Source organism: Sciurus vulgaris (assembly GCF_902686455.1).
Source record: "Sciurus vulgaris genome assembly, contig: HiC_scaffold_238_arrow_ctg1, whole genome shotgun sequence".
Lineage (NCBI taxonomy): Eukaryota > Metazoa > Chordata > Mammalia > Rodentia > Sciuridae > Sciurus > Sciurus vulgaris.
Window position 1 is genome coordinate 4559766 of NW_027632819.1, and position 25864 is coordinate 4585629.

The window sequence follows — 25864 nt, forward strand, 5'->3', positions numbered from 1 at the left end:
TTTTGGATCTTAAGATCCTGGCTGGTGTCCCAAGGTAGAGTCAGCCACATAAAACCAAACATGCAGACACCTTGACAATAGACATGTAGGTCCCAGTTAGGGGGCTACAGTGGCACTGGGGGTGGTGGTACTGGTGGCACCAGCAGTGCAGCTGCTGCTGCCACAGCTTTTAAATGTTTCAGACTTTAAGAAGTATGAACATTTAATTATTAATATTCTGTTTTTACTAACAGTTCTAAAAGACTGAGTAAAATAAAAATTAAGATATTCATTATTAAATGTGTGAGAGTCTTGATTAATATCTTGATAATATAGACAGAAGGACAAATTTTGAGACTGATAAAAAGACATTTAATATAATGGCTTAAATATTATGACTTCCTGAAATTAATGTTCACTGGGTAAGTCCTTCAATTTTTTTTGGTATTCTATAGTTCATTTTGAATTTCAGTTCAGCAAATGTTTAAGTATAAAAATTTCAGGGTTTGTATATTGTAAAGAAAAAGGGACAGATTTGAGCTATGTGGGGATTTGAAAATGAAAAACCACTTGGTGTTGGGGTTGTGACTCAGTGGTAGAGCACTTGGTCTAGCATTTGTCAGGCACTGGGTTCAATTCTCAGCAGCATATATAAATAAATTAATAAAATTAAGGCCTATCAACATCTAAAAAATATTTTTTTGAAAATGTGGGACATCGTATCACATATTTTTACATATGTGCACACAGCCCAATTGTTAAAGAGGGATGAATTGGAGTTAGAGTCTACAGTCCTGGGTAAAAAGAGAAAAGTGGCTTTGGATATTTATGCTACTTTTTATCTTTTCTCACTTTTCAGAAATTTTGATCATTTGAAAAAATTCTTGATCTTATGAAATAAATTGCATGAAATCAAATATTTGCTTTTCTAGCATTCTTCCCTTTTCACTTATTTTATTTAGATGCACTAACAGAAAAGAATTTCAAAAAGTATAGTGTGGGTATGAAGGTGTACCTATAATTATAAAGAAAGAAAACAGGAGCAAGTCAGCAGTTTGCTTTGCTTCTAACAAGTGGTAGTTACTTAATTCACCCTGTCCTTCACTAGGGTACTTAGGTTGTGGAAATCACCAGCCAGCAAAGAGAAAAACATTTTTTTTTTATTTCTCTTCCCCAACTCTATCTAAAATATAATAGGATCTCTATAGTTGTAGTCCAAAGTGGATTTGTGAATGGTACAAATAAGTAGAGTTCTCCATTTAATTTTGTAGATAGATTTTTTTTGTTGCTTATATAATTATCTTGTAAATATTCTTTTAGGCACAATTCTGGGATCAAAGTATCAGAAATAAGACTTGAATCCCACCATGCTGCACAGTGTGATTAAGGCACATACTAGGAACTTGGCACAAAACTTGGCATACAGACATAATATAAGTAGAGAACATAATAGAAACTTAGAACTAAGTGCTAAGCAGCACAATCATAGTCATGATGTGTTCATGAAGACACAGTAACCATGGTATATTTTATTAGTTGGACACTGGTAATATATCAGGGGTAGAGATATTCATTAAAAGATGGTTTCATGGGCTGAGGAGATAGCTCAGTTGGTAGAGTGCTTGTCTTGCAAGCATATGGCCCTGGGTTTGATCCCCAGCACCACAAAAAAAAAAAAAAGTTTCATGTTGATATATGGGTTTAGAGAGTTAAAGATCAGACAATATAGGTGTTTGTAACATAAACCATTGATATTTTTCTGCTTTCAGTGCTCTTTTAGCAGATATTTAAATTTTAATTAATTCCATCCAGTAAAATGGAGAAATGGGCAAAGATTATTCTGTATGAGTAAAACCACATGAAAATACTACTAAAACTTCCACTCCTGTCCAAATGTTTATGCCTGACCCAAAGACTAGTTCTTTGGAGTCATTGTTCTAGGTCTGATTTTTTTGTAAAAAGCAGTTTTGTGGAGTTTTTTTTTTTGACATCACTTGACATATTTATGCTGCAAATTTTCTGTTTTGTCCAAAACATAATTCTGGGAAAGACTCAAGTCTTTGCTGACTTCTCTGTGAAGTGTTTTGAACTCTTGTCTTCCTCCCAAGCACTCATCCATCTTCCTATTTTACCACCTATATTCTGAAAGAAAACTTTATAACTCCTAAACTCCTTAATATTTGAACTATCTTTTCACTTTTAGGCTTATATCACATTTATGTTCAATTACAGTGGTTTCAGTAAAGATGAACAGCAGGTAATATGTGTCTGTTTAATTTACAGGATTTTTGTTTGTTTTTTGTTTGCTGACAGTGAAATGTAAAAGAGGTTAATACTCTAAAGAGTCAAAAGATCCCTTTAAAATTTCATGCCTTTTTAATATTTTTATATCATGTTATTAAGATATTTATACCAATGCTCACAGCAGCAGGTGAAAAGATTAAAAACTGAAAATTAATTTCCCATATAATTCTAAGTACAAAATTTGTTTCTTTTTACTCTTTAAAAGTCAGCACTGTTCATGTTACCACTATTTGTTGTATATATTCTATCTAAAGCTTTTATGTTAAGCCTTGGGTTTACTTTTGTTTGAAGTGAGAAGTATGTTAAATTTGATTTTTTTCAAAATGTGAAAGATAAGATTAGATTTTTACAGCAAGAGGTAGAAGCTTGCATAAAATACTTGTGATATTAGGTAGACCTAACACTACAGACACTTCTCAATGTGATTGCTTTAGTTTTTCTAAAATAAGTGAGGTTTTGGCACTGGGGCTGTAGCTCAGTGGCAGAGCACTTGCCTAGCATGTGTGAGACACTGGGTTCAATTGTGAGCACTGCATAAAAATAAATAAATAAATAAAATAAAAGCATGTTATCCATCTACAACTAAAAAAAAGTCAAAAAATAAGTGAGGTTTTGTATGGCAGAACAACAAAATTATCAGAAAAGCCATATTCAAATTGAATTTTTAAGTTGAAGTATACAGCCACAGTCATATTTATTTGACTCCCCTACAGGCAATATTTTCCAAAACAAATATTTGGCAAAGGTCTGCTAAACAATATATGTACAAAATTTTGTAAACTCAATAATGAGACATATAACTCATTTTTTAGAAGTGGGAAAAAAGATTTGAAGACTGTTCACAAGTTCACAAATGAAGATACACAAAATACTAGTAAGAATAAGAAAGAAACCAGTCAGAGAAATTCAAATTAAAATCTTAGTGACATACTGTTACACATCTAATAGACTGACCAAAATACAAAAGGCTAACAACACCTCATGTTGGTAAGATTGTGGAGCAACTGAAAAATCTCCTGTGGTATTTCTGAGAATAAAATGGTACCAATATTTTGGAAAACAAGAGGGCATTTTTTATTTTTGTTTGTGAAATTAAACATTGACATCAAATCTGAGTTCCATCAATTGCACTCTGACATTTTACCAAAGAGAAATGAAAATATAGGTCACAAAGATAACATTTAGTAACATTTTATTTACAATACATAAAAAACATAGTTTGAAGTCTACCAATCGGAGAATAAATATACTATGGTAAATTGCATTGATTAATACATTGGATAATATTTAATAAAGTACTTTAATGCATTATGCTGTTTTTGTTACTATAACTATATAGTATAATTGAACATCTGGTTTTGTGATGCCTCTTGCTTCAGTTTTTTTGGCTAAGGTTTGCTTTTACTCTTCAGGGCTTCTTATTTTCCCAAATGAATTTCATGACAGTTTTTTTTTTTTTTCTATTTCTATGGAGAATGCCACTAGACATTTTTTAGATGTTGATTGATCTTTATTTTATTCATTTATTTTTGTGCTACTGAGAATCAAACCCAGTACCTCACACATTCTATGCAGGTGCTCTACCACTGAGTTACAAAACCAGCCCCACCATTGGAATTTTAGGAGGAATTGCATTAAATCTTTTGGAAGCTTTTGGAAGTGTGGCCATTTGGTGAATATTAATTCTGCCCATCTAAGTACATGGGAGATCTTTCCATCTTCTAAGTTCTTCAATTTTTTTCTATGGAGTTCTGTAGTTTTCAATGAAGTTTCACCTCTTTTGTTAGATTAATTCCCAGGTATATTTTTGAAATTATTGTGAAGGAGATAGATTTCCTAATTTCTCTTTAAAGTTGATTCATCAGTGATATATAATAGCATAATTGATTCATAACATTTTGCAGAATTCATTTATGAGTTCTAGAAGTTTTCTGGCAGATGTTTGTCTTTTTTTAATTTGTTCTTTTTAGATATACATAACAATAAGGATATTGTGATATATTTATTGAAACATGGAGTATATCAAATTCTAATTGGGATCCCAGTCTTGTGGTCATACATGATGTGATTCATTGTGTTGTATTTACATATGTAAGGAAAGTTCTGCCATTCATTCCACTGTCTTTTCTATTCCTATACCCATTCCCTTCATTTTCCTTTGTCTAATCTACTTAACTACTATTCTTCCCCACTACTTTCTTGTGTTTTAGCATCCATGTATCAGAGAGAACATTCAACCTTTGTATTTTGGGGATTGGCTTATTTTACTTAGCATGATAGTCCATGCTAGGATCCATCCATTTACTGGCAAATGTCAGAAAGTCATTCTTTTTTATATATGAGCAATATTTCATTGTGTATCTATACCACATTTTCTTTATCCATTCATCTGTTTAAGAGCTCTTTGATTGGTTTCATAGCTGAGCTATTGTGAATTGAGCTGCTATAAATATTGATGTGGCCACATCACTGTAGTAGACTGAATTTTTTCTTGTCTTATGAGCAATTGAACCCAGGGATACTTAACTAATGAGTCACATCCTCACCTACCTTTTTCATATTTTATTTAGAGACAAGGTCTTGCAGAATTGCTTGGGTCTTGTTAAATTGTTGAGGCTGTCTTTGAACTTCTGATCCTCCTGCCGCTGCCTCTCAAGCTGCTGGGACAGTATACTGATCTTAACTCCTTTGGATATAGAGTTTTTGGGTCTTCTAAATATAGAATCATGTCATCAGCAAATAGAGATTGATCTTTTATTTTCCTACTTATATCACTTTAATTTCTTTCTTTGTCTAATTTCTCCAGCTAGAGTTTCAAGAACTATGATGAGTAAAAGTGGTAAAAGAGGGCATACCTCTCATGTTCAGATTGTTATATGAAATTCTTTCAATATTTCTCTATTTAGAATGTTGGCCTTGGTTTTAATGTGTATAACTTTAACAATGTTGAGGTATTTTCCTTCTATCCCTGATGTTTCTTTGTCTTTTTTTATTTTGCATTGCTGGGGATTGAACCCAGGGCCTTGTGCATGCTAGGCAGGCACTCTACCAACTGATCTATATCCCAAGATCTCTAGTGTTTTAAGATGAATGGATACTTCATTTTTTCCATTTAATGAGATAATCTGTAGTTTCTTGTCTTTAAGTCTATTTATTTGATGAATTACATTTATTGATTTTTGTATATTGAATTAATTGTGCATCACTGTGATTAAACCCACTTAATCATGAATTTTTAAATAATCAAAGAAAATACAGAACATTTTTATGAAAACATATAGCTACTTATGGTGACTTTCTAGTTCACTGACTTTCTAATTAAATCAAAGTTTTCAAAACTACACTTTTATTAAGCTTTTGACATAATTATAAAATATACAATAATGAGCAAGCATTTGTTTTACACTAAAAGTTGACACAGATGTAAATTCTATTTTCATAACCATCTTGCAAATACACCTTCCTCTCATCCCTTAGGGCCTTTAGTTTAAAAGTGAACTAGAAATGACTATTTGCTGCTTCTTTTGCCTTAACTGCATTTGGTATTCATTATGATTCTTAGCCCTTACCCACATTGAATTAAGTTACATCTATAATTATACAGTTAAAGTGTACCGTATTTTGTTGTCCGTATTCTTGGACATTCCCTACATTTGTAAATTCTTAAGTCAAAGATCTTGACCATAGCAAAGGTTTCTGTATACTTTCCTCAGGTTCCATCTTCCATGGGGTGGGGGTGCAGTAGATCCTGGTGTAGAAAAGAACCTATCTTGCATCCCAGGCCATGTGACATGGAAAACAAATTAAGAAAAACTGGTGAAGAATTTAATGTACCTATACTGGCTGAGTGGCCAGATGCTCATAGAACCAACATCGTTTTTTAAAAATTAGGTGTTTCCTCATGTGGGTCATATGTTCCAAAACAAACCCTGCTTTAGACTTATGAAGTAAAGTATCACTAAAGGGCTCTAAAGGGATTGAGCTAGAGGAATCTTATCTAGAATATACCAGTTTCAATTACTCTTCAAGCCTCAAACAAAATCAAGTTATATAGAGAATGCTTAGCCAAATATGTATATCAAAGGTGCAGAGGCACCATGCCTTTTTCTCTCCACATAATTGGATTTTTCTCCCATCTCTTAACCTTAGAAGGTAATTTATATGTTTGTAAACATTTCATAGCACCACATTTCTTAAAATTTCTGTCTAAACTTTGAGGCTATTGCATAGAAGTTTTGATCAAGAAAGTCTGAATTTTGTATTAAATTGCAAGAATATCATTTGTCCAAAAATAAACAAAATTCAAGTGATTCAAATGATTGAATCTAGTTAAATGGATTCCATTTTCTCATTGTATAATTCTGTTTTACTCCTATAATTAACAGAAGGTGGTTTCAGAAAGGGAGACATTTTTGGTTAAAAATTATGATCAATTGTTCTTTCTTCATTGATGAATTTATAGATCTTGGAAATATTTTGAAATGGTTTTTCAATAATTTTTACTTATATGGGTTTTGCTTAAATGTAAGACTAGCTCTTCAAACTTAAATTTGAATAATATTGCTTCAGACACTATAAGTTTAATTCCTTAAATGTTTGAGTCTAACCTCAAATTTAATTCATAGAATCTCATTGCCAATGAATTGTAGAGTTTTGATGACCTGGCCTCTCATTTTGAAGGGTAGAAGCATTTCAGTTAATTACTGCAATTTAATAAATATAATTCAGAAAAAGAATCCATATCATTCTTAGGATGGTTGTATTTCTTAATTTGTTCTTGGGTATCTGGGAGAGTTCATTGAGATATAATGACATGTAACCTTTCAAATAAAGGTTTGAGAAGTAATGATGTTTTATCTTCAATTAGATCATTAGTTTGGTATTCACTGAGATTTAAAAACATATCAGTTGCTATTCTCTCATTATTTTTTGTACTGGGAATGAAAACCAGGATCAGTTTACTGATAAAGTACATCCAGTCCTATTTCTTTTTAATTTTGAGGCATGCTCTTGTTGAGATGTTGAGGCTGGGCTCAAACTCATAATCCTCCTGTCTCAGATACTTGAGTCACTGGAATTATAGACATGTGACATCATGCTCACTCACTACCCTTTTTTTACTTTTATTTATTTATTTATTTATTTATTTATTTATTTATTTATTTATTTATGGTGCTGGGGATTGAACCCAGGGCCTTGTGCTTGCAAGGCATGTACTCTACCAAACTGAGCTAAATCCCCAACCTTTTCTCTATTTTATTTGTGTTACCCCCTTTTTTAATTACCAGAGATAGCCCCTTCTAAATCTGACTTTTTGAGTGGTTGATCCAACTAAATTTACTTTGAAGTTATAAAAAACTTAATAACTCTACCCAAGAAAAGGTAACTTTGTGATGACATATCTGAATCACAAGTATGTAGGTAGATTTCTACTGAAAGAGGTAATAAAACATAGGAGTACTTTGGAGAACTCCATCTTCCCCCTTACTAACACTCTTTAAAAGTATGGTAATAAATTGACATGAGTACAAATATTTTCGTAAAATTTTCCAAGGCCCTCAATTTTAGTTGATTGGTTCTTTTTTTTTTTTCCATCCCCCATTTATACTTGATCATGTGGCACATAGTAACAGTTCAATTATGACATCTTCTGTGGCTGGAGCCATAATTGAGAGTGATGTGCACAAAAAGGTGAGGGTCTGTGCCAGCTCTGGGAAAGTTCACAAGCAGGGCAGAGATGCCCACATAATCAGCTAACTATAGTACTGAGGTAAAACTGCTATTTTTTGCAATGTAAACATGATATAAGTAACAGGGTTTTTGTTGCCTTCTACAAGGCAAATATAGGTTAATGATGTGGTGTTACTCCAATTGCACAAATTTGCCTGTCTTCATGTTGTAAATAGAAATTTGCAAGAATATAGCCAATGATGTGTTCAGTGCTCAGATAATACAAATAGAGTTCTCTCTGCCTCAAGTTTATTAACCTGGAGACAAGATTGTAAGTTTTTTCTTTTAATGTCATATGAAAATCAACAAAGAGACAAAGACTGAGAGAAAGAGAGAGTGAGTGAGAGAGAGAGAACATGAGAGGGGGAGTTGGCCAAAACCAAATCCTAAGACCCCTTATTTTTCCAAATAAATTTCATGATTCTTTTTCTATTTCTATGAATAAAATCATTGGAATTTATATAGTAGTTGCATTAAATCTGTATAATGCTTTTGGTAGTGTGTCATTTTGACATATTAATTCTGTCTATCCAAGAACATTGGAGATCTTTAGATATTCTAAGGTCTTCTTTAATTACTTTCTTTATGGTTCTATAGATTTCATCGTAGAGGTATTTTGACTCTTATTTCCAAGTATTTTTTGAGGCTATTGTGAATGACTGGTGTCCTAATTTTGCTTTCAGCTGATTCATCAAGTGTGTATAGGAACACAATTGATTTACGGCATTAATTTTATATACTGCTACTTTTCTGAATTTGTTAATGGATTCTAGAAGCTCTCTGGTGGAGTTTTGTGAGTCTTCTAAATTTAGAATCATGACTTTGGCAAATAGGTATAGTTTAAGTTTTTCTTTTCCTATTCATATCCCTTTAATTTCTTTATTTTGTTTAATTGCTCTGGCTAGAATTTCAAAGACTATGTTGAATATAAGTGGTAAAAAAGTGCATTCCTGTCTTGTTCCAGTTTCTATCAGGAATACTTTCAATTTTTTTTTTCTTTTAGAATGATAGTGACCTTTGGTTTAGCATATGTAATATTTACAATGTTGATGAATATTTCTAATTTTTTTGGTGTTTTAAGCATGAATAGATGCTGAATTTTGTCAAATGTTTTTTTCTGTATCTATTGTGATAATTGTGTGATTTTTATATTTAAATCTGTTGATGTGATGAATTATGTGTATTGATTTCTGTATGTTAAACCATTCTTGCATTCCTGGCACAAACCTCACTAGATCATGGTGCTTTTTCTCTTTAGTATGTTCTTTGTCAGTATTTTATTTACAATTTTTTCATCTATATTCATCAGGATAATTGGTCTTTCTTTCCTTGCTGTATCTTTATCTGGTTTTGTTATCAGGGTGATACTAGTTTCATAGAATGAGAATAGAAGTGTTTTCTCCATTTCTATTTTATTTAATAATTTAAGAAGTATTAATGTAACACATTCCATGAAGGTCTGATAAAACTTGGCTAAGAATCTGTCCATTCCTGGGATTTTCTTTGTGGTAGGTTTTTGATGACATTTTCAATTTCATTGTTTGAAATTGTTCTCTGTATATTTTCTGTGATCTCTTTTATTAACTTGGATAGTTTATATTTCTCTAGAAATTTTTTGATGATTTCATGATTTTCTATCTTATTAAAGTATAGATTTTCAATATAGTTTCTATCTTCTGAGTTTTAGTAGTGTTTTTGGTGCTACTTCATTTTCATTATGAATTTTAGTAATTTGAATTTTCTCTCTTCATTAGCATGACTAAGGGTTTATCAAATTTATTAATTGGCTCAAAGAACCAACTTTTTATTGACTTTTTGAATTTTGAATTTGTTTCAATTTCATTGATTTTAGCACAGATTTTAATTATTTCCGGTCTTCTACTGTTTTAGGAGTTGACTTGTTCCTCTTTTTCTTGGACTTTTAGATGTAATGTTAGGTTAATTACTTTGTGATTTTCTATTTTTTTATTGAATGAGCTTAGTGTGATAATATTTCCTCTTAGAACTGCCTTCATAGTGTCCCAGAGATTTTGGTATGTTTCGTCACTACTCTCATTTACCTCTAAGTATTTTTTTAACTTTATCTCTGATTTCTTCAGTTTTCCATTAGCCACTCATTATTATTCATTATCCACTTGTTAGGGTATGTTCTGTTTTTTATTTTATCATTGATTTCTAATTTCATTTTATTATCTGATATAATGCAAGATAATATATCTTTTTTTTTTTGTATTTACAAAGAGTTGTTTTGTGGCCTAAAATATGGTCTATTTTAGTGAAGGATCCATGTGCTTCTGAGAAGAAAGTGTATTCAGTCATTGAGGTATGAAATATTCTAAATATGTTGGTTATGTCTAGATTATTAATTGTATTTTTTATTTCTAAAGCTTCTTTAGGTTTTGGTTGGAAGATCTATCAATTGGTGATAGACATGTATTAAAGTTGCCCAGTATTATTGTGTTGTGGTCTGTTTAATTCTTGAAATTGTGAAGAATTTGTTTGATGTATGTAGATTGCTCCATTGTTTAAGGCATAAATATTTGTAATTGTTATGTCCTGTTGATGTCTAATTCCCTTAAGCAGAGTGAAATGACCTTCTTCATTCCTTTTGATTAACTTTGGCTTTGAGTTCACTTCATCTGATATAAGGATATATATATATATATATATATTATAAACCCCTCCAGTATAAGAGTTCCATGTAAATAATATCTTTCTCCATCATTTTACCTTTAGTCTTTTCCTATGAGGTAAGCCTCTTGGAGACAGTATATTTTGGGGTCTTGGTTTTGAATCCAATCTGTCAGTCTATGTCTTTTAACTGGTGAATTATACCATTTAAATTCAATGTTATTATTGAGATATGATTTTATTTCCTGTTATTTGAGTTATATCTGTTTTTTTTTATCTGAATTAGTTTTTCCTTTGATTAACTATTCTTCTAGTGTTGTTCTTCCCTTCACTGGTTTCCTCTTCTTCATGAAATATCTTATTGTCTGTTTTGTAGTGTAGGTTTTCTAGTTGTCAGTGCTTTTAACTTTTGTTTAATATGGATGGTTTTTATTTCATTGTAAATTCTGAAACTTAAATATTCTGAAAATAGTATCCTTGGTTGGAATCAATTTTCTTTCAGAGCTTGGTACATAGTATTTCAAGACATCCTATCATTGAGGGTCTGAGTTGAGAAATAAACTGAGATCAGATTTGTTTCCCTCTAAATGTTACCTGTCATTTTCTCTGAAAGTCTGTAAAATTCTATTGTTATTCTGTATGTTAAGCATTTTCACAATAATTTGTCTTTGTGTGGGTCTCTTGTAATTTTGTACATTTGGGTCCTTTTGTTTTTAGATGCATTTAATGAATCAAAGAGTCTCTGATTCAGCTAGGACAGACTGCCCCTCCAGTCTCAGGATTTTTCACATTAAGCCTCAGGTAGAAACAGTATTACCACTGCTTGAGTTCTGGATAGCTGAACTAGGAGAAATGGTGCCTTACTCTAATTACCAACTTGTGCCTCCCCTTTCACATTTTATTTTGAGACTTGATCTTGGTAAATTGCCAAGTCTAACTTTGAATTTGAAATCCTCCTGCTTCAACTTCCTCAGTTGCTGGAATTAAAGGTCTGCACCATTACACCAGTTTCTAAGTAACAATAATTCTTAAAAATTTTTCTAAGTTTCATATACTTTTGCTGTTTTCAGCAAGAATCTTGATTTTTCAGTCTGTGCTGGACCACATTAACCCCCAATGACTTCCAATGGTGTAATGAACAGAAAGTCAACAAGGTTAGTCATGTTGAAGAAGATGGCCTCTTAAAGAATATTGTTCTGCCTCAGGCCTCACCACCACAACCTAACTTCCAGTACCTGTGTATCAGCCAGAAAAAGAATAACATTTATTGACTGGCATATATTTTTAAGAAACCTTGCACACCTTGGATGAAACTCACTTGATCATGGTGCATTATCTTCTTAATATTTTGCTATGTCATTCAACAATAATTTATCAAACATTTTTACATCTATGTTTGTCAGGAATATTGTTCTGAAGTTTTGTTTCCTTGATATCCCTTTGGTTTTGGTATCAGGGTGGTACTTGCTTCATAGACTAAATTTGACAGTGTTTTTTGCTGCTCTGTTTCATGGAATCATTGGAGAAGAATTGGCATTAGTTATTCTTTAATGTTCTGATGGAGCTTTACTGAGAATCCTTTAGCTATTGGGTTTTCCTTAACCTCAGCTTTCTTGATTCTTATTATTTTACTCTATGCTGATAACATCCCTCCTTTTGGTAAACTTTGAGCACTTCTAGAGAAAATCATACAACAGGAGGGCAGTTTGGAATTAGTAATGACAAAACTGAAATGGTAACTTCACATTGACTGGGCAGTGTTTGTTTTTATAAGGCAATGTCCAGTTCCATGGATCACCTGCTTTATACACATGCCCCACACATGCACAGACAACTTTGCTATGTTCTTTTCATGATCTAGCCTCAAACATAAATTCTTTAAATTGTCATTAGGTCAATCATTAGAAACTCCATCTTCAATCTGAATCTTCAGATCTCAGTTCTGCTAGCTTAAATTTGTTTACAATCAGATGTTAGCCAGAGAAGGTATCCACAAAACTGGGTTCCCCACTCTCAGGTTTTCTCCTTTCTTCATTACTCCTCACTTTGCATTACCTAGAAAATCTATCTGTTTTGTACATCTGCATGCAGCTAGACTAGAGTTTTGTGTTAAGATATTTTTCTCCTCCACCCTGGGGCCTGTCTTCATGAAAAATGATGAAAGAAAACCTGAGCCCAGCCCAACCCAGTGCTATGGCCTGATTTGGTCATTCTTTAATTCCTTTGGGTAGGATTCCTTTTGTTCTTTTGTGCAGAGTTCACAATTGTTGTTTCTGCTTATGTGCTAGGGATAGAAAAGAAGAAGGTCAGTCACACTAAAAAGTAAGTTTATAGAACTCTCTTTTTATATTCAAATGGTATAAAAATCCATGAAACTTCTTGTGGAAATTAAACACATATGATACCCAAAACTTCTTGGTACTAGGCTATAAAATCCCAATGCCCTGTCCTTCTTTCTTACTTCTTGTTTTTCTAATTAGATTTATTTCCCTCATAAACCCATCCTCATTTTTATTGCAATTCACTGTGCCAGATGTTCCATCTCTTGAAATCTGCCTCCCCACAGGAACACATCTTCTCTTCCTTTGCAAGGCAAAAAGGGCTTCCCCTCAGTCACCCTTGATGAGCTCCTCCATGTCTGTGGCCAGCAGTTGCCATATAGTTTATGTTGTTTTTCAGTTATCAGGGAAAGTTTAGACTGCAGAAATGATATGTCCCACTGTCAGACAAAGAGAAGGAAAAAAAATTATAAGAATTTGTCCAGTCCAATTATCAAGGAAACCTAAAATGTTCAGTTTCCTTCAGTGGTTTACAAACAATATGCTAGTCTCTTTTATTCTGTGCTACTGAAGATCAGAACAATGAAGTAATTTCCGTGGAAATAATCCATTGTTATGTGTAATTACGTGTCAAGTATTTTGGCAGTGTGTGTGTGTGTGTGAATTTGATATCTTTCATTTTGAAAAGGCCTATATTATTTTGGATGAGTTTCTTTTAGTAGGGAAAATTTGGAAAATATACAAAAAAAATGTTCTTAAAGGAGTGGAGCAGCCTGATCTACTATAAGAGCCACATTATGAATATTTTAATGTCCTTTGCCCTAAATGACTACTCATCAAATATGCAGAATTTCACAGAGAAAATAGAGAGCTAATATACTTATGAAAGAAAATATCCTCAGCTTGGTGACTATCTTGTTAAATAATAATAGACTATTTCAGAACTAATACCATTACGATTGTATGGTTTTTTTAATTTCTCTTTCCTGTATTATATCATTCTATATGTGATCTTGATATAACTTGTTCACAAATAATTTAAAATTTTTTGGCAGGGTATGACATGTGAATGTTTTGAATAATTGTTCATCTTTAACACATGCATGTTACAATTACTGAAGCATCTATAATTATTTTATAAGAGAAAATATAGCATTCATTATTGTTTACCAAAGAGACTTTGACTGAAGTACTCTGTTAAAATAAGCAATGCCATAATATTTCATGTGGTTCAGTCTTCAACTGCTGAAGGGGAATAAAAAAGAAAAGCAAAACTATAGTGGGATTGCCTTGCAGACTGAGTTAGAATGTTCTAATGTATCACATAAAAGGGTATGTAGACATAATACAAGAAAGTAAAATCAATATGTACCAGTATACAATATTTAAGGTTAAAACATTAAGAAATTTTGTAGAGCCACAATTTTTGAATCACATTTGTGCTGAATAATGATATTGATCAATATCTTTAAGTACTATCAAAAAGCTGTGTCAGAAATGTCTCTTCTGCACTATATATTGCTCAGTGATACCCCTTTCCAAATATCAATACTGATCTTATTTGTATAGTTCAAAAATTCTAAGACTGTTTCAATACCTAAATATTTATATGTATATGCATATGTATGTATGTATGTGTGTGTGTGTGTGTGTGTGTGTGTGTGTGTGTGTTTATTGCCATGTTAGGGACTGAATTCAGGGCCTTGTGCTTCACGGACAAGTACTCTACAAACTGAGCTATATCCCCAGCCCTATATTTTTAAATAAAATACATTTTTTGGATTGTTTTCCACATCACAACCACTCTGGAAAAACAAATAAGGATATTTCATAATTAAAACCTGCAGTGGACAGATTGAGACAAACATCATTACCCTATGTACATATATGATTACACAAATGGTATGAGTCTACTTCATGTACAACCAGAGAAATAAGTTTTACCCCATTTGTTTATAATGAATCAAAAAAAAAAAAAAACCCTGCAGTGAACTTCACTCAGTGGTTAATTTGGGCCACTTCGCACCCTCCAGTATTCATTTTTTCTCCCAAAATGCCCCCACAACTTCACAATGGAACCATATAATTTAAAACTTTAAGTACTTGGGATTTATGGTTCACATGAAGACGTTATCTGAGCAATTTTAAATGATGTAAGGCTCTCCATGTAAAAAAGATGCTTTGTAGTCACAATTACCTCAATAAGTATTTATATTCAAATAACCTGACATATCATGCTTTAGCAATTTCAAAACCATTATTTTGACAATGGCCATTTAGCAGTTAGGAAAATGTGAAATGCTAAAAGAGCTGAAAAGCTGTTCTGTTTTCGTGTTCTACGAGTGCTGGAGAACTCAGGTAGTGACTTTTTTTTTTTTTTTTAGTTTACATAACCAGCCCAGAGTACTGCATGCTAAATCAAATTCAAGGAAGGTAATACCTTTACTAAGTTAAAAAACTTTGACAAAGCAATTTAGTACTCTTTAATACAATAACATATTATTTATGTTGGAGTCATATTTTAGACATAGTAATAATTTTCACTCCAAAATTATCATTAAATACCATATCAAAACAATGGTTTCTAGGATAGCAGGTTATTTTATACAGTTCAATGTATTTTAAAACTATATGATTTCTCCTTTTAGAGTGAGTTACCTCATGCATGCTGTTCTATTCTGTATTACCAAAGTGATTTTGCTTGGTTCTGAGGTTGGTCCAGAGTTAGGTACAATTCCAAAATCTGAAAAGTGTTAAAATTATATTTTAAGGAGACTCAATGTCAATATCAATTTTCCCAAGTACTCTTTAAAAAAATTGTTAAATTTTTACATCAATACTAGAATTTTAGAAATTAGTCATTTCAAGCTCACTAACCTCAGATGATTCCTTCCTTGGCTTTTAGAAGCCTTGTATCTTTGTTTGAATATAAAGTCATATAGCCTTACTCCCAATTATTTTTCAAATTCTACCTAAGATATAGTTGTAGTTTTTAATGACAAATAAGTACATTGTCTGCTTGGAGAGACTTAGGGACCTGAGACATACTGACCTTTTTATTTCTGTATAAATGCTACCATCACCATCAGTATTCTTATGCTTCTTCTTGTCAAAGCTGTCAACTCTTTGATCTCAGCATTTAATTTATATATTACCCATTCCATTGCTTCTTAGACTTTACAAGCATTGGAAGATATCATGCTTGCCATCAACCCTTCCAGGTAACTGCTAAGGCTGACTCTCTGCACAGAGATGATGGCTTTCTGAATCAGAACTATATTTTCTGTGTATTAAGGATGTAATTTTTATGTAAGTTTCTCATCCCCTGAAATATTTGTAAAGGAATATTAGTAGTTTTAAGTTCCATTGTTTTCTCTACAGGATCAAGTACAGAATATTCTTGCAGTTGTTTTGATTCTTGCTGCACCAATAAGAGACTTCAGGGAAGGAAGGAATTTTCCACTGTATGTTGAGAAGTCTGTGGCTGCACAGCTTTCAAGAGGGATCTATATGTCTGTCCAGCATACCAACTCCAACTACATTGAAGTTCATAGTGTTTGGATATTTGTGCATTGCAGCTGTTATAATTGTTTCCTATGGGTGGTTGAAGACATGCTCCAAGGTCCAGAGCTTCCTGGTGCAGACAGCCCAAGCCCTGTACCAGCTATGCTGGGGGATAGTGAGTCACCCAGGCAATGTCTCACCCAACCTGCACCCAGTGGGTCATATAGTGTGCAGAAGCCATCAGGCCCCAAGAGAGAATATCCCAAAGTGAGATACCTTAAATGTTTGTATTTTCCTAGTTAAAAGTTTCCTAATATGTTGTGTTAATATAAATATTTAATACTTTATTAACTATAGTTTTATATTTCTAAATACAAAAATTTTTAACACTGATCAGTACTGTATATGCTCATAATAAAACTTATAAACATAATTTATTATAAAAGGAAAAGTACCAAATTATTCATTGTTTATATCTAGGGAGTTTAAGGCTGAGTTCAGCAAGTTGTCATTACACAATAATTACAGAAGATACTCAACTGGTTTACCACTGAAAGACCTAGGAGCAAACTTTGTATTAGGTAGGTATATAGATCTGTTATTTCTATTCTTACCATTCTTGCTGTAATGCACTATATTTAAAGCATTGGGGAATTCTGATGTTTCATATACAGTTTTTCCCTCCATTCCTCCCCCTGCCCTGCAATATATTGTTCATATGGTTTCAATGCTGCACAAATGTGCATTTTCTCATGCCTGTTTGCTTTGAATGCTGTATGCTGATTGGTAGCAAGTTGGTACATTTGTTATCTGTATGCAGTTGCTTGCTGTAAATTAGCAGATCCTATAATAGCTTTATTGCATGTCTAAAATAAAAGTGTTTTATGTGAAAAATAATATAATGGCAACTATCAAAGTTACTTCCATGTAGACTAGCTTAAATGCAGGTTTTTCTGTTTCTGTCATTATTTTTCTCCCTCTTATTTATGTGGAATACTTGAACATTTTATACTTTTGGTACAACTCAATCTGATAATATCTGAAACTCATTCTAGTGGCCAGCACTGTGGTCCAAATCTAACATTTTTGATCTTATCCTTGGGAAATATTTAGCTAAACAGACATCACTTATATATTTCACTCAACAATGAACTCATACAGAAGAATGAATTATTCTATCCTCCCTAGGAAGCCACAGCCTTGCAGAGTATATAAGCAAACTGAGAATGACATCTACAGAACAGTATAATTAGTGCTATAAAGCTTATCTGCAGGGAGCAGTGAGAGAACACCAGAGAAGCAGTTAGCTCCTTGAGAATTGCCATGGAGGAAAGGAGGTCACAAAATCATAGTCTGATAGAAAAGAATGAAATCTCTATACGTATGCATAGGGAGATTGCTGGTAGAACTCCCTATTCCACATTTTTGAATGCTCCATACATTATGAGAGAATAAGAAAGAAGAGTTCATAAACAAAACCCAGTTATTTTATTCAAGAGGATTAAATCATTAGAGTAAGATTCTCATATCCCAATAATTTCACCTCTTGCCTTGTCTCCCACATGAGTTTTTGGGAGACACCTCATATCTGAATCATAACAGTTTTATTAATTTATCTATCAATACTATACAGAAGAACAGAGAAAAAAATCTCGGCTCAACAGGGGGATGGGTGTTGAGAGTAACTTCTGTACTGGATTCCAGAATCACATGGTACCATTCTGTGAGATGTTATGGGAAGCAGACACATATGCCTTTAACAAATGTTGGGGTAAATTTGGCAAAAGCTGAGGCTCACTCCTGCTTCAGTCACAATTAAAGCCATTTACACTCTTTGCCTCCTATTTATGGGCTACAGAGACATAGGAAGACTTGGAATTTTATGTAAAAAAAAAATCATTAGGATGCAGGCCTGTCACCAATAGGCTCATCCTCTCACCTTGGTGTTATTTCAAGGTGAAGGACAGGATGAAAGGGAATAACAGGGAAGACCATTTTAGTCTTTAAATTATTCTCAGATACCTCTGCTGAGTTCTGGCTTTTGCTGTCACTGAAAAGTCTCCATGATAACCCACCATGATATTAAGATGGAGTCTCTCTTGATCAGGGCTTTATTTGGTAGCTTTTGGTCAATAACTGTCTCACAATAGACATATACTAAAACCCACTGCAGGTCCTGCTAATCCAGACTCTGTGAGCAGTAGCAGACTCCTGAGCAGACCTCATGTAGTCACAGAGACATCTGTGCAAACTCCACTGCAGGTGTGAACTTAGCTGTCTGCCTCAGTTGTCAGTCGGGGCAGTGGTCATGTCAAGGGGACATTGGGCCTTTCTATGGACATTTTTAACTATCAAAAATTGCAGATGTCTATGCTAGGTTATCTATCAGGCAGGGACCATGGACGTTACTAAACACATCATCATAAACAGGGAAGTCCCTCAACACAAAGAAGCATCTGGTCTCTCACATTAATCATGCTGAAGATCAGGAACCCTGGTATAGATCACCAATGCTAATCAGAAAGGCACTGGGTCTCTTCTTGTTCATTACTTGGCCCCAGTGCTTCAAGAACAGTGATTGTTTTATAGTAGTTGAGTAAGGGAAAAAAAGAAAAAAAGAAGGGGTTGAGTAAGGGAAAAAAGAAAAAAGAAGGGGAAGAGGAAGACACATGGTATATTAAAACCTGGGGGCAAGGGAATTAATAATTTGGGCCTGATTCTTGTGCTAGAGTCTCTCTGTCAATGAATTTGGCCAGTCTACCAAAAGTTTTCCAGTCCAAGTCCAGTTGTTGATGTGACACCAGATGCCTTTCCTTGAATATCAGGCAAGATTCCTTGTAAGTAGTAACCCCCTATTGAGAAAGTAGTGTTTCCTCCTCTATCCCAAGCATGCACAATAAGCCATCGAGCACTTCACTTGCATGCACACACACACACACACACACACACACACACACACAAAATTATCATGCAGAGCCACTGGAATCCACTGCCCCATACTGGAGCTGGTGACCTGAGAAATTCTCATGCCAACTGCAAAAAAACCCATTAACTTCTTCTGAACCTTTACATTCAGAGTGGTCCACATGATGCTTCACTTCCTCTTCAAAGTTGCAATTAGAGAAAATATAAAATCCAGTGAGAAACAATATCTTGCAAATCCTGCTCACTGCCCTCTTCTCTCTGAGAAGTCTGTCCTTGTCCCAAGCATCTTGAGCTCGTTCCAGATTGAGGATAAATGGACAGATTGTTGATGAGTATCTGCATTCTCTGCTCTACTGGCCAAGCTTTATTTCAAACTGGAAGGTTCTCCATTGAAATGACAGACTCCTCATGCTCTGCAGTCACTCAGGAGTCTGGAGTCTGAAGTATGTGATCTGAAAGACCATAAACGCAGGTCCTGGACTAGAGGCACCAGAGAGCGGGCTTGCTAGAAGCACCTGCAGAGTTACACTTTCTTCCTTTCTGGAAATGGAAACTACTTCCATTAACCATGCCATTTATTGTTGGTACACTATATCTTTGACATTGGGACTCTTCTGACACTGAAGGGCATGGCCTCCTAAGCTGTGTGTGTGTGAGTGTGTGTGTGTGTGTGTGTGTGCATGCACATTGGGGGTGGTTATTCAGATTAAACTCAGAAGCATTCTACAACTCACCCACAACTGAACTAGTTCCCTAGCCCCTATTTAAATTTTATTTTAAGGCAGGGTCTCACCAAATGGCCCAGACTGGCCTCCTGCCTCAGTTCCTTGAGTCACTTGGATTCCAGACATATGCCACTGCACCCAGGACATTCCTTCCTGGAGATAGCTAATACCTAGAGAGTCAGCCATCTCTCCAGCATGTTTACCTTACACAAACCGATCCAGTTCCCACACCACCAATTCCCTTCCTATTGGTCTTCCAACCTCTTGTGCCATTATTTGATTGCCTTAATCATACCAAGCCCAAGTCCTGGAGAACAAGGGATGGTCCTTGTGTACTAGAGCCCACTGAAACTATTGAAACATACTAATCCTAAGCCTGCTTATGTTGCCTCCTCTTTTCTTCCTGAACAAATAAAGTCTTTTTCCCAAGTCCTCCCTCACCTTCCACACTCTCTGCATCCTGACCAACTCTGGTGCTTCCCATATTGCCTGGCACAACTGTTTATGGAAACTGGAGAAGTCTTTGAGTGTCAAATCTGTTTCTGTGAGTCTTACCATACCAGATTAAAACAAACCTCAGGTACACTTAAAAGAATGCCAAACTTACAAAGCTTCTCAAAAGAGCCAGAGCAATTGCATCTATAGCCCAAGTTCCTGGGCCTGGGTCATGGGAGCCCACCCAGTCCTCTTTTTTCTGTTAGGCCTTCCCTATCTTTGTACTGAGGAATAGGAAGGGCTGCAAGAGATGGGAGGGGAGGAAAGGTTGCTACACCTGGAAAGTGGGAATTCTGCAAGCACTATTTCTATTGCACATAATTTCTTTAATCATGGCTGCAAACTTGGGTCACAGAAGAGGCACAGGAGTAGACAAAATCCCAGAATAGTGTATAGTAGAGCTATACTTGGACTGGTGTTTCAAATGCTAGTTTTCTTTCCATTTCCTCAGTTACCTTCCCAATGAACACTTTAAAGCATCATAAAGGGCAGGTCATTTTCTTTCCTGGGTGTTCTTACTATCATATAAGACTTCCCAACGAGAAGAAAATGGCCTGTCATGACTTTATGACCTCTCCTCCTACTCATTGGTATTATCAGGGCCTGTGACCAGAGCTCTGCCACCCCCAGGACTAAGAACTATGGGAACATGGTCAGCCTAATTTGCATGGAGACTAGGACCTGTAAAATTGTAAAGGATTTTTCTGCTGCAGTGCCAAGGTCATTGCTCCCTCCAGTCAAGGCCCCTGGCTGCACATCTCTTCCTGGACACCACAGTAAAATTGTCCTCAGCATACTGACAATTTAGGGACTCTGATGGGGCTCAGAGGAGCCAGAAATCTGACTGCAGAGTGCCCTTCAGTTTTTGCAGGAGAGTGCACTCTCACCATCTAGTGGTCTCAAGGGGAAACTGCAGGGATCTGCACAACATGACCCAGGATCTTCCATACAGGAAAAACGTGGTCCTTTCAATCTTAGTCCTCCCAATCATGATCACAGCGCAGTGACACGGTTTTTAGAGCTTCTTAAACAACAGATTAGCTCATGCTACCACCTCTGGAACAGAAGTAAAAGTCAAAATATTTACAGGGTTTTGATTATTAATCTTGGGTGTGGTTGTGGATTTTAAGGGGGACACTGCAACAGGATTCTCTGGACTCCTGGGTGTGTAAGGCCCCCCAAAAAGGAAACCCCAACTCTGTCCCATGGATGGACGGCAACCCCAATCAACCGCAGGAGGCGTCACTTGATGCAAACCGCAAGAGGTGTTTATTCCAGCGCGCTGGGACCCAACTCGAGGAGTCGAGTGCCTAGCAGAAAATCTTGTAGGTTTATAAAGGCAGAAACCACACATCGGGAGGGGTCACACATGAAAGGGGGAAAAGGGGGAACAAAGCTGCCAGGAAATTTCAAAGGGGGTCTGGGTTTGCTGACAACATGTTTCACAATGTTTTACAACAGGCTGTAGATTCTGGTCAATAGTTTCTGGTAATCCTACTGTTTGAGCACTATCTGGCTCTCAGGCTCAATTTACTCTTTTACTCTCTGTTTGGGAACAGAGAACAGCTTTAAGGGCTTTGTTCCCATTACTGGGAGGGAAATCTTAGGGAGTTGAGATAAAACAGACAGCTTAAAAAAATGTCCATTCTTTCAGGTGCTAGGGAACAGCTTGTGCAGCCTTTTGTATCTCAGGGTCTGTCTACCTGGGCTGAAACTGACGAACACTGGAAGCATATCTGCCTGCAGTGTCAGTCAGTGAGATCATCATAAAAAAAGGTGTTTCTCAAAGTGGTGAAAAAGATCGTGTTCTTGGAGGAAAGACCAAAACAGGTGGTCAAATACAACTGTGTACCTGGAGAGATCATGAAACTTAGGATCCCAGCATCTGATACTGTAGGTCTGGGGTGTGGCTTGAGAATCTGCATTGCTGTCAAGTTCTCTGGTGAAACTTAGTTGGTCTGGGACCCACTCTTGGAAACCCATTCAACTGTAGTATAACTTAGGCAGAACTATTTCTTCTTAAATGATAGGGGACATACAGATGTGAGCACATGAATTTAAGAGAATAATTTTATAAAGTTGGCCCACTGTGCTGATTCCCACTTGCTTTCTTTTTGAAGAAGCAATTTACCTGCAACCCTGCCAGGCCTAAGTGGACATGAGATGTCATATTCCTCAGAAAACCTTCAGTTTCCTGCAGGAGAAATATAGTCCTGATATAATGTTGATAAGGAAGGGAGATTTTAGTGACCATTTTCTCAGGCCAAATGCCAAAACTCATGATGATAAAGACAATTATTTCTAATCATATAATCTGTAAGAATTTTTGGTTAAGAATTCAATGAGAAACCGTCAGCATGGGTGAAAGTCACCTAGGATTGTTGTGGCAGTGGGGACTTGACAGTCTGAAATCATTAAGCTGTCAGTCAAAATTCAAGATGTGGACATTGTTGGGACTATCAGGAAACTTCTCTAGGACTCTCTAATGAAACTAGAGTGCAGAAGAGGAACACAGACTCTTTCATTTCTGAGAGGACTCACTCTCTTCCTCCAGAGTGTCCTTTTCCCTTGTCCTATCTCTTCAATAAACACATTTCTATTACTCTGAGTGACAGTTCTGAAGTCTTTCTGACTTGGTCACAAGAATTGGGGTTTGAAGAGTAGCCTTTTCACTGTCTCAATTTCACAGAAGTCACCAGTTCTGTAACATTAAACATTTGAAAATTCTCATGATATGCAATGATCTTGCTCCAGATACACTGTCAAGATTTCAGGGTCCTCAGTCTACAACTCTTTCAGGAAGAGTCAAAGGTAGAAAGTGTAAGAATAGAGGTAAACACTAGGAGTGTCTTTACCCTTCTCACACTCTTGCAGATAGGTTTACCAAGAGATAAATTTGGACCCACTTCTGAGCATCAAGTGCCCCTGTTTCCCACTGCAACATGCAATTAGTCAATGATGCCAGGATTCTCATCATTCATATTTCTTGAGGCCAGGTTTTAGGTGACTCTACAAGATATACATTATTTTTCATTAATTTTGCAAAGATTTACATGTGATGCATTTCATGCTAGAGATTTACCAGTACAAAGGGGAAGCCTCTACACTGTACAAAAAGCATGATTTCAAATGATGATCATTTCCTGCCTGCAGTCTCCAGTACATGGGTTCTGACCAATGCTGGGTCCAATAAGAAAACTGCATTTAGCCAGTTAAAGGTGAGCAGTCTCTGAGCTCCTCCCTTCCTTCCTGTTTGGCCCAATCAAACAGCAACTACATTTGACCAATCAGAAGTGTTTGTTGCTCTGACACCCCACCAACAGGAATCCACAGGGCTATACCTGTTCTATTTACTCAAGAAATATGCCTCAGTTGATGTGGTTCTTAATATGGACTGTCGATGTAGTGAAAAATTATTTCCTTAAAATAGAAAGCATGTTTTGGTTTCAAATGTATGCTCACTAACAATAATGTTATTTATAATACAGAAAAAAAGCAAGCACTTTCAGAGTTGATGGTAGGCAGCGTGCCTACACTGAATGGAAATGTTTTATATTGAAATCCTAAGAAAAATATATAAATACATTCTGTTCTGGATTATATTCATCTACATACCAGCCCAGTAGCAAAATGTAACTTTTAACATTCTTTGAAGAGGGAGTGATCCATGAAGGCAGACACATGTCTCTGGGACTGTCTAAAGTCATGCTTCAACATGTGGCCAGTATTAGGTCATTCTCAAAGCTTGTATGGACTTAAAATTTTTTGTCACATTTTTTATTGGTACATTATAGTTGTGAGACCAGGGCAAAGAGCAAATAGCTGATCACCAAAGAAAGGGAGATGGGTAGATATCACTCACCATCAACTGATTGCTGACAGCCCCTGGGGGAGACGAAGGAACACATCTTCCAACAAAAGCAATCACCACCTTGTTGGCTCTCTTCCTGCCCTTTTGGTCATCTTTGGCCACAGAGGCAAGATAAGAGGAGGAGGGGACATGAGAAAAAAGGAAATCTAGAATTTATAAAGGGAAATTTCATCCCCACTCATTTGGGCATCAACACTGGACTCCTTCTTTCCAGAGAACTCTCTCTCTCTCTCTCTCTCTCTCCATTCTATTCATTAAATGAAACTTTTTTCTTGCCTTGGCACTTCTTGGGTGTTTAAGCTTCAATGCAGGAGGAAAAAGGACCCAATTCTGATTTTTAAGACTGGTTTCAGTTGTACATAATGCTAGAATTTGTTGTTACATATTTTACATGCACAAAATATAATATTATTTGGCTAATATCAATCCCCAGTGCCGGGGTCCAGCCCTAGCAGGAGTCCATGTGTTCCACACTGGTAAACCGGGCGCGGGGAGACAGCGTTGGCGATGGATGGAGAATTAAAGACACAGACTCTAGTTCTGGTGCAATCAATCCCACTTTATTCTGGGGAAGGTTAGGTTTATATACTTTTTTTCAGGCTTTGATGACAGGCTTGTGATTAATAAAAGAAGTTTCCAAAGCATAGGCAGGTATTGTTCTTAAAAAGGAACCGAAAGATTATGAGAAAACTGTAACCTTATAGATCATCCTTACCTAATCACAATTGTTTTAAGCATATCTAACAATGTCAATGAGCTAATACAATGTTTATTTCCTTAATATCTAAACTCTGTGTGACCCAAGACTATTCTTATTATTCTCATGGTTAAAGCAATAGACAAGTAATCTCAGGTGACCATTTCTACTAGGTCCATCTGGTTAATATCTAAATTGCTGAGTTAAGGGCTACAGGAGGGCAGCGGTCCCAATGGTTATTGTGTACCAACATTTATTTTAGGGGTGACATATTCTTTGTAGGAAGGAAGGAATGTTGTGAAACCTTATTCTTGTACCTCACCACCACACATAAACAAAACCATCATCTGATTTAAACCACCCTGTAGGAGACAGGGGGAGATCTATATCTACCTTCTCTAAGGGCTTGCCATAGATAAAATAAGCTGGTCCATATCTAGTAGCTACTGTGGGAGGTGCTTTGTGCTTAGAACTCGGGGAAATATTATTATCTATAAGTTTCTGTACCCCAACAGATCCTAGCTGTGCCAGTAAATGCAGTGTTTGATTTTTAATATAATAAAAACATTGTTCTGTAGTGAGGTTAACATCACAGGGTTTCAACATGTGTTTTGTCTCCATGATATTTTTCTGGAAATTTGTAGAATTATTGCCATCACCTCTAGCAAGATCCCCAGGCTGAAGTGAGTAATATATTATTAGGAAAACTCCCCAGAATAACATC

At 35.5% G+C, this 25864-nt stretch overlaps 2 pseudogenes across 2 annotated transcripts in view; one reads left to right on the forward strand and one right to left on the reverse strand.

Annotated features, from left to right (window-relative positions):
- The window catches only part of LOC306652477 (flavin-containing monooxygenase 5-like), a 518541-nt pseudogene that overhangs the window by 355946 nt on the left and 136731 nt on the right, over positions 1 to 25864 (forward strand). The window lies entirely within an intron of this gene.
- On the reverse strand, positions 15980 to 20635 carry LOC306652468 (PRELI domain containing protein 3B-like; annotated as a pseudogene). The gene is made up of 2 exons: positions 20519 to 20635; positions 15980 to 16592 (listed from the first exon to the last, which is right to left on the reverse strand). The product of its transcript is annotated as a PRELI domain containing protein 3B-like (transcript).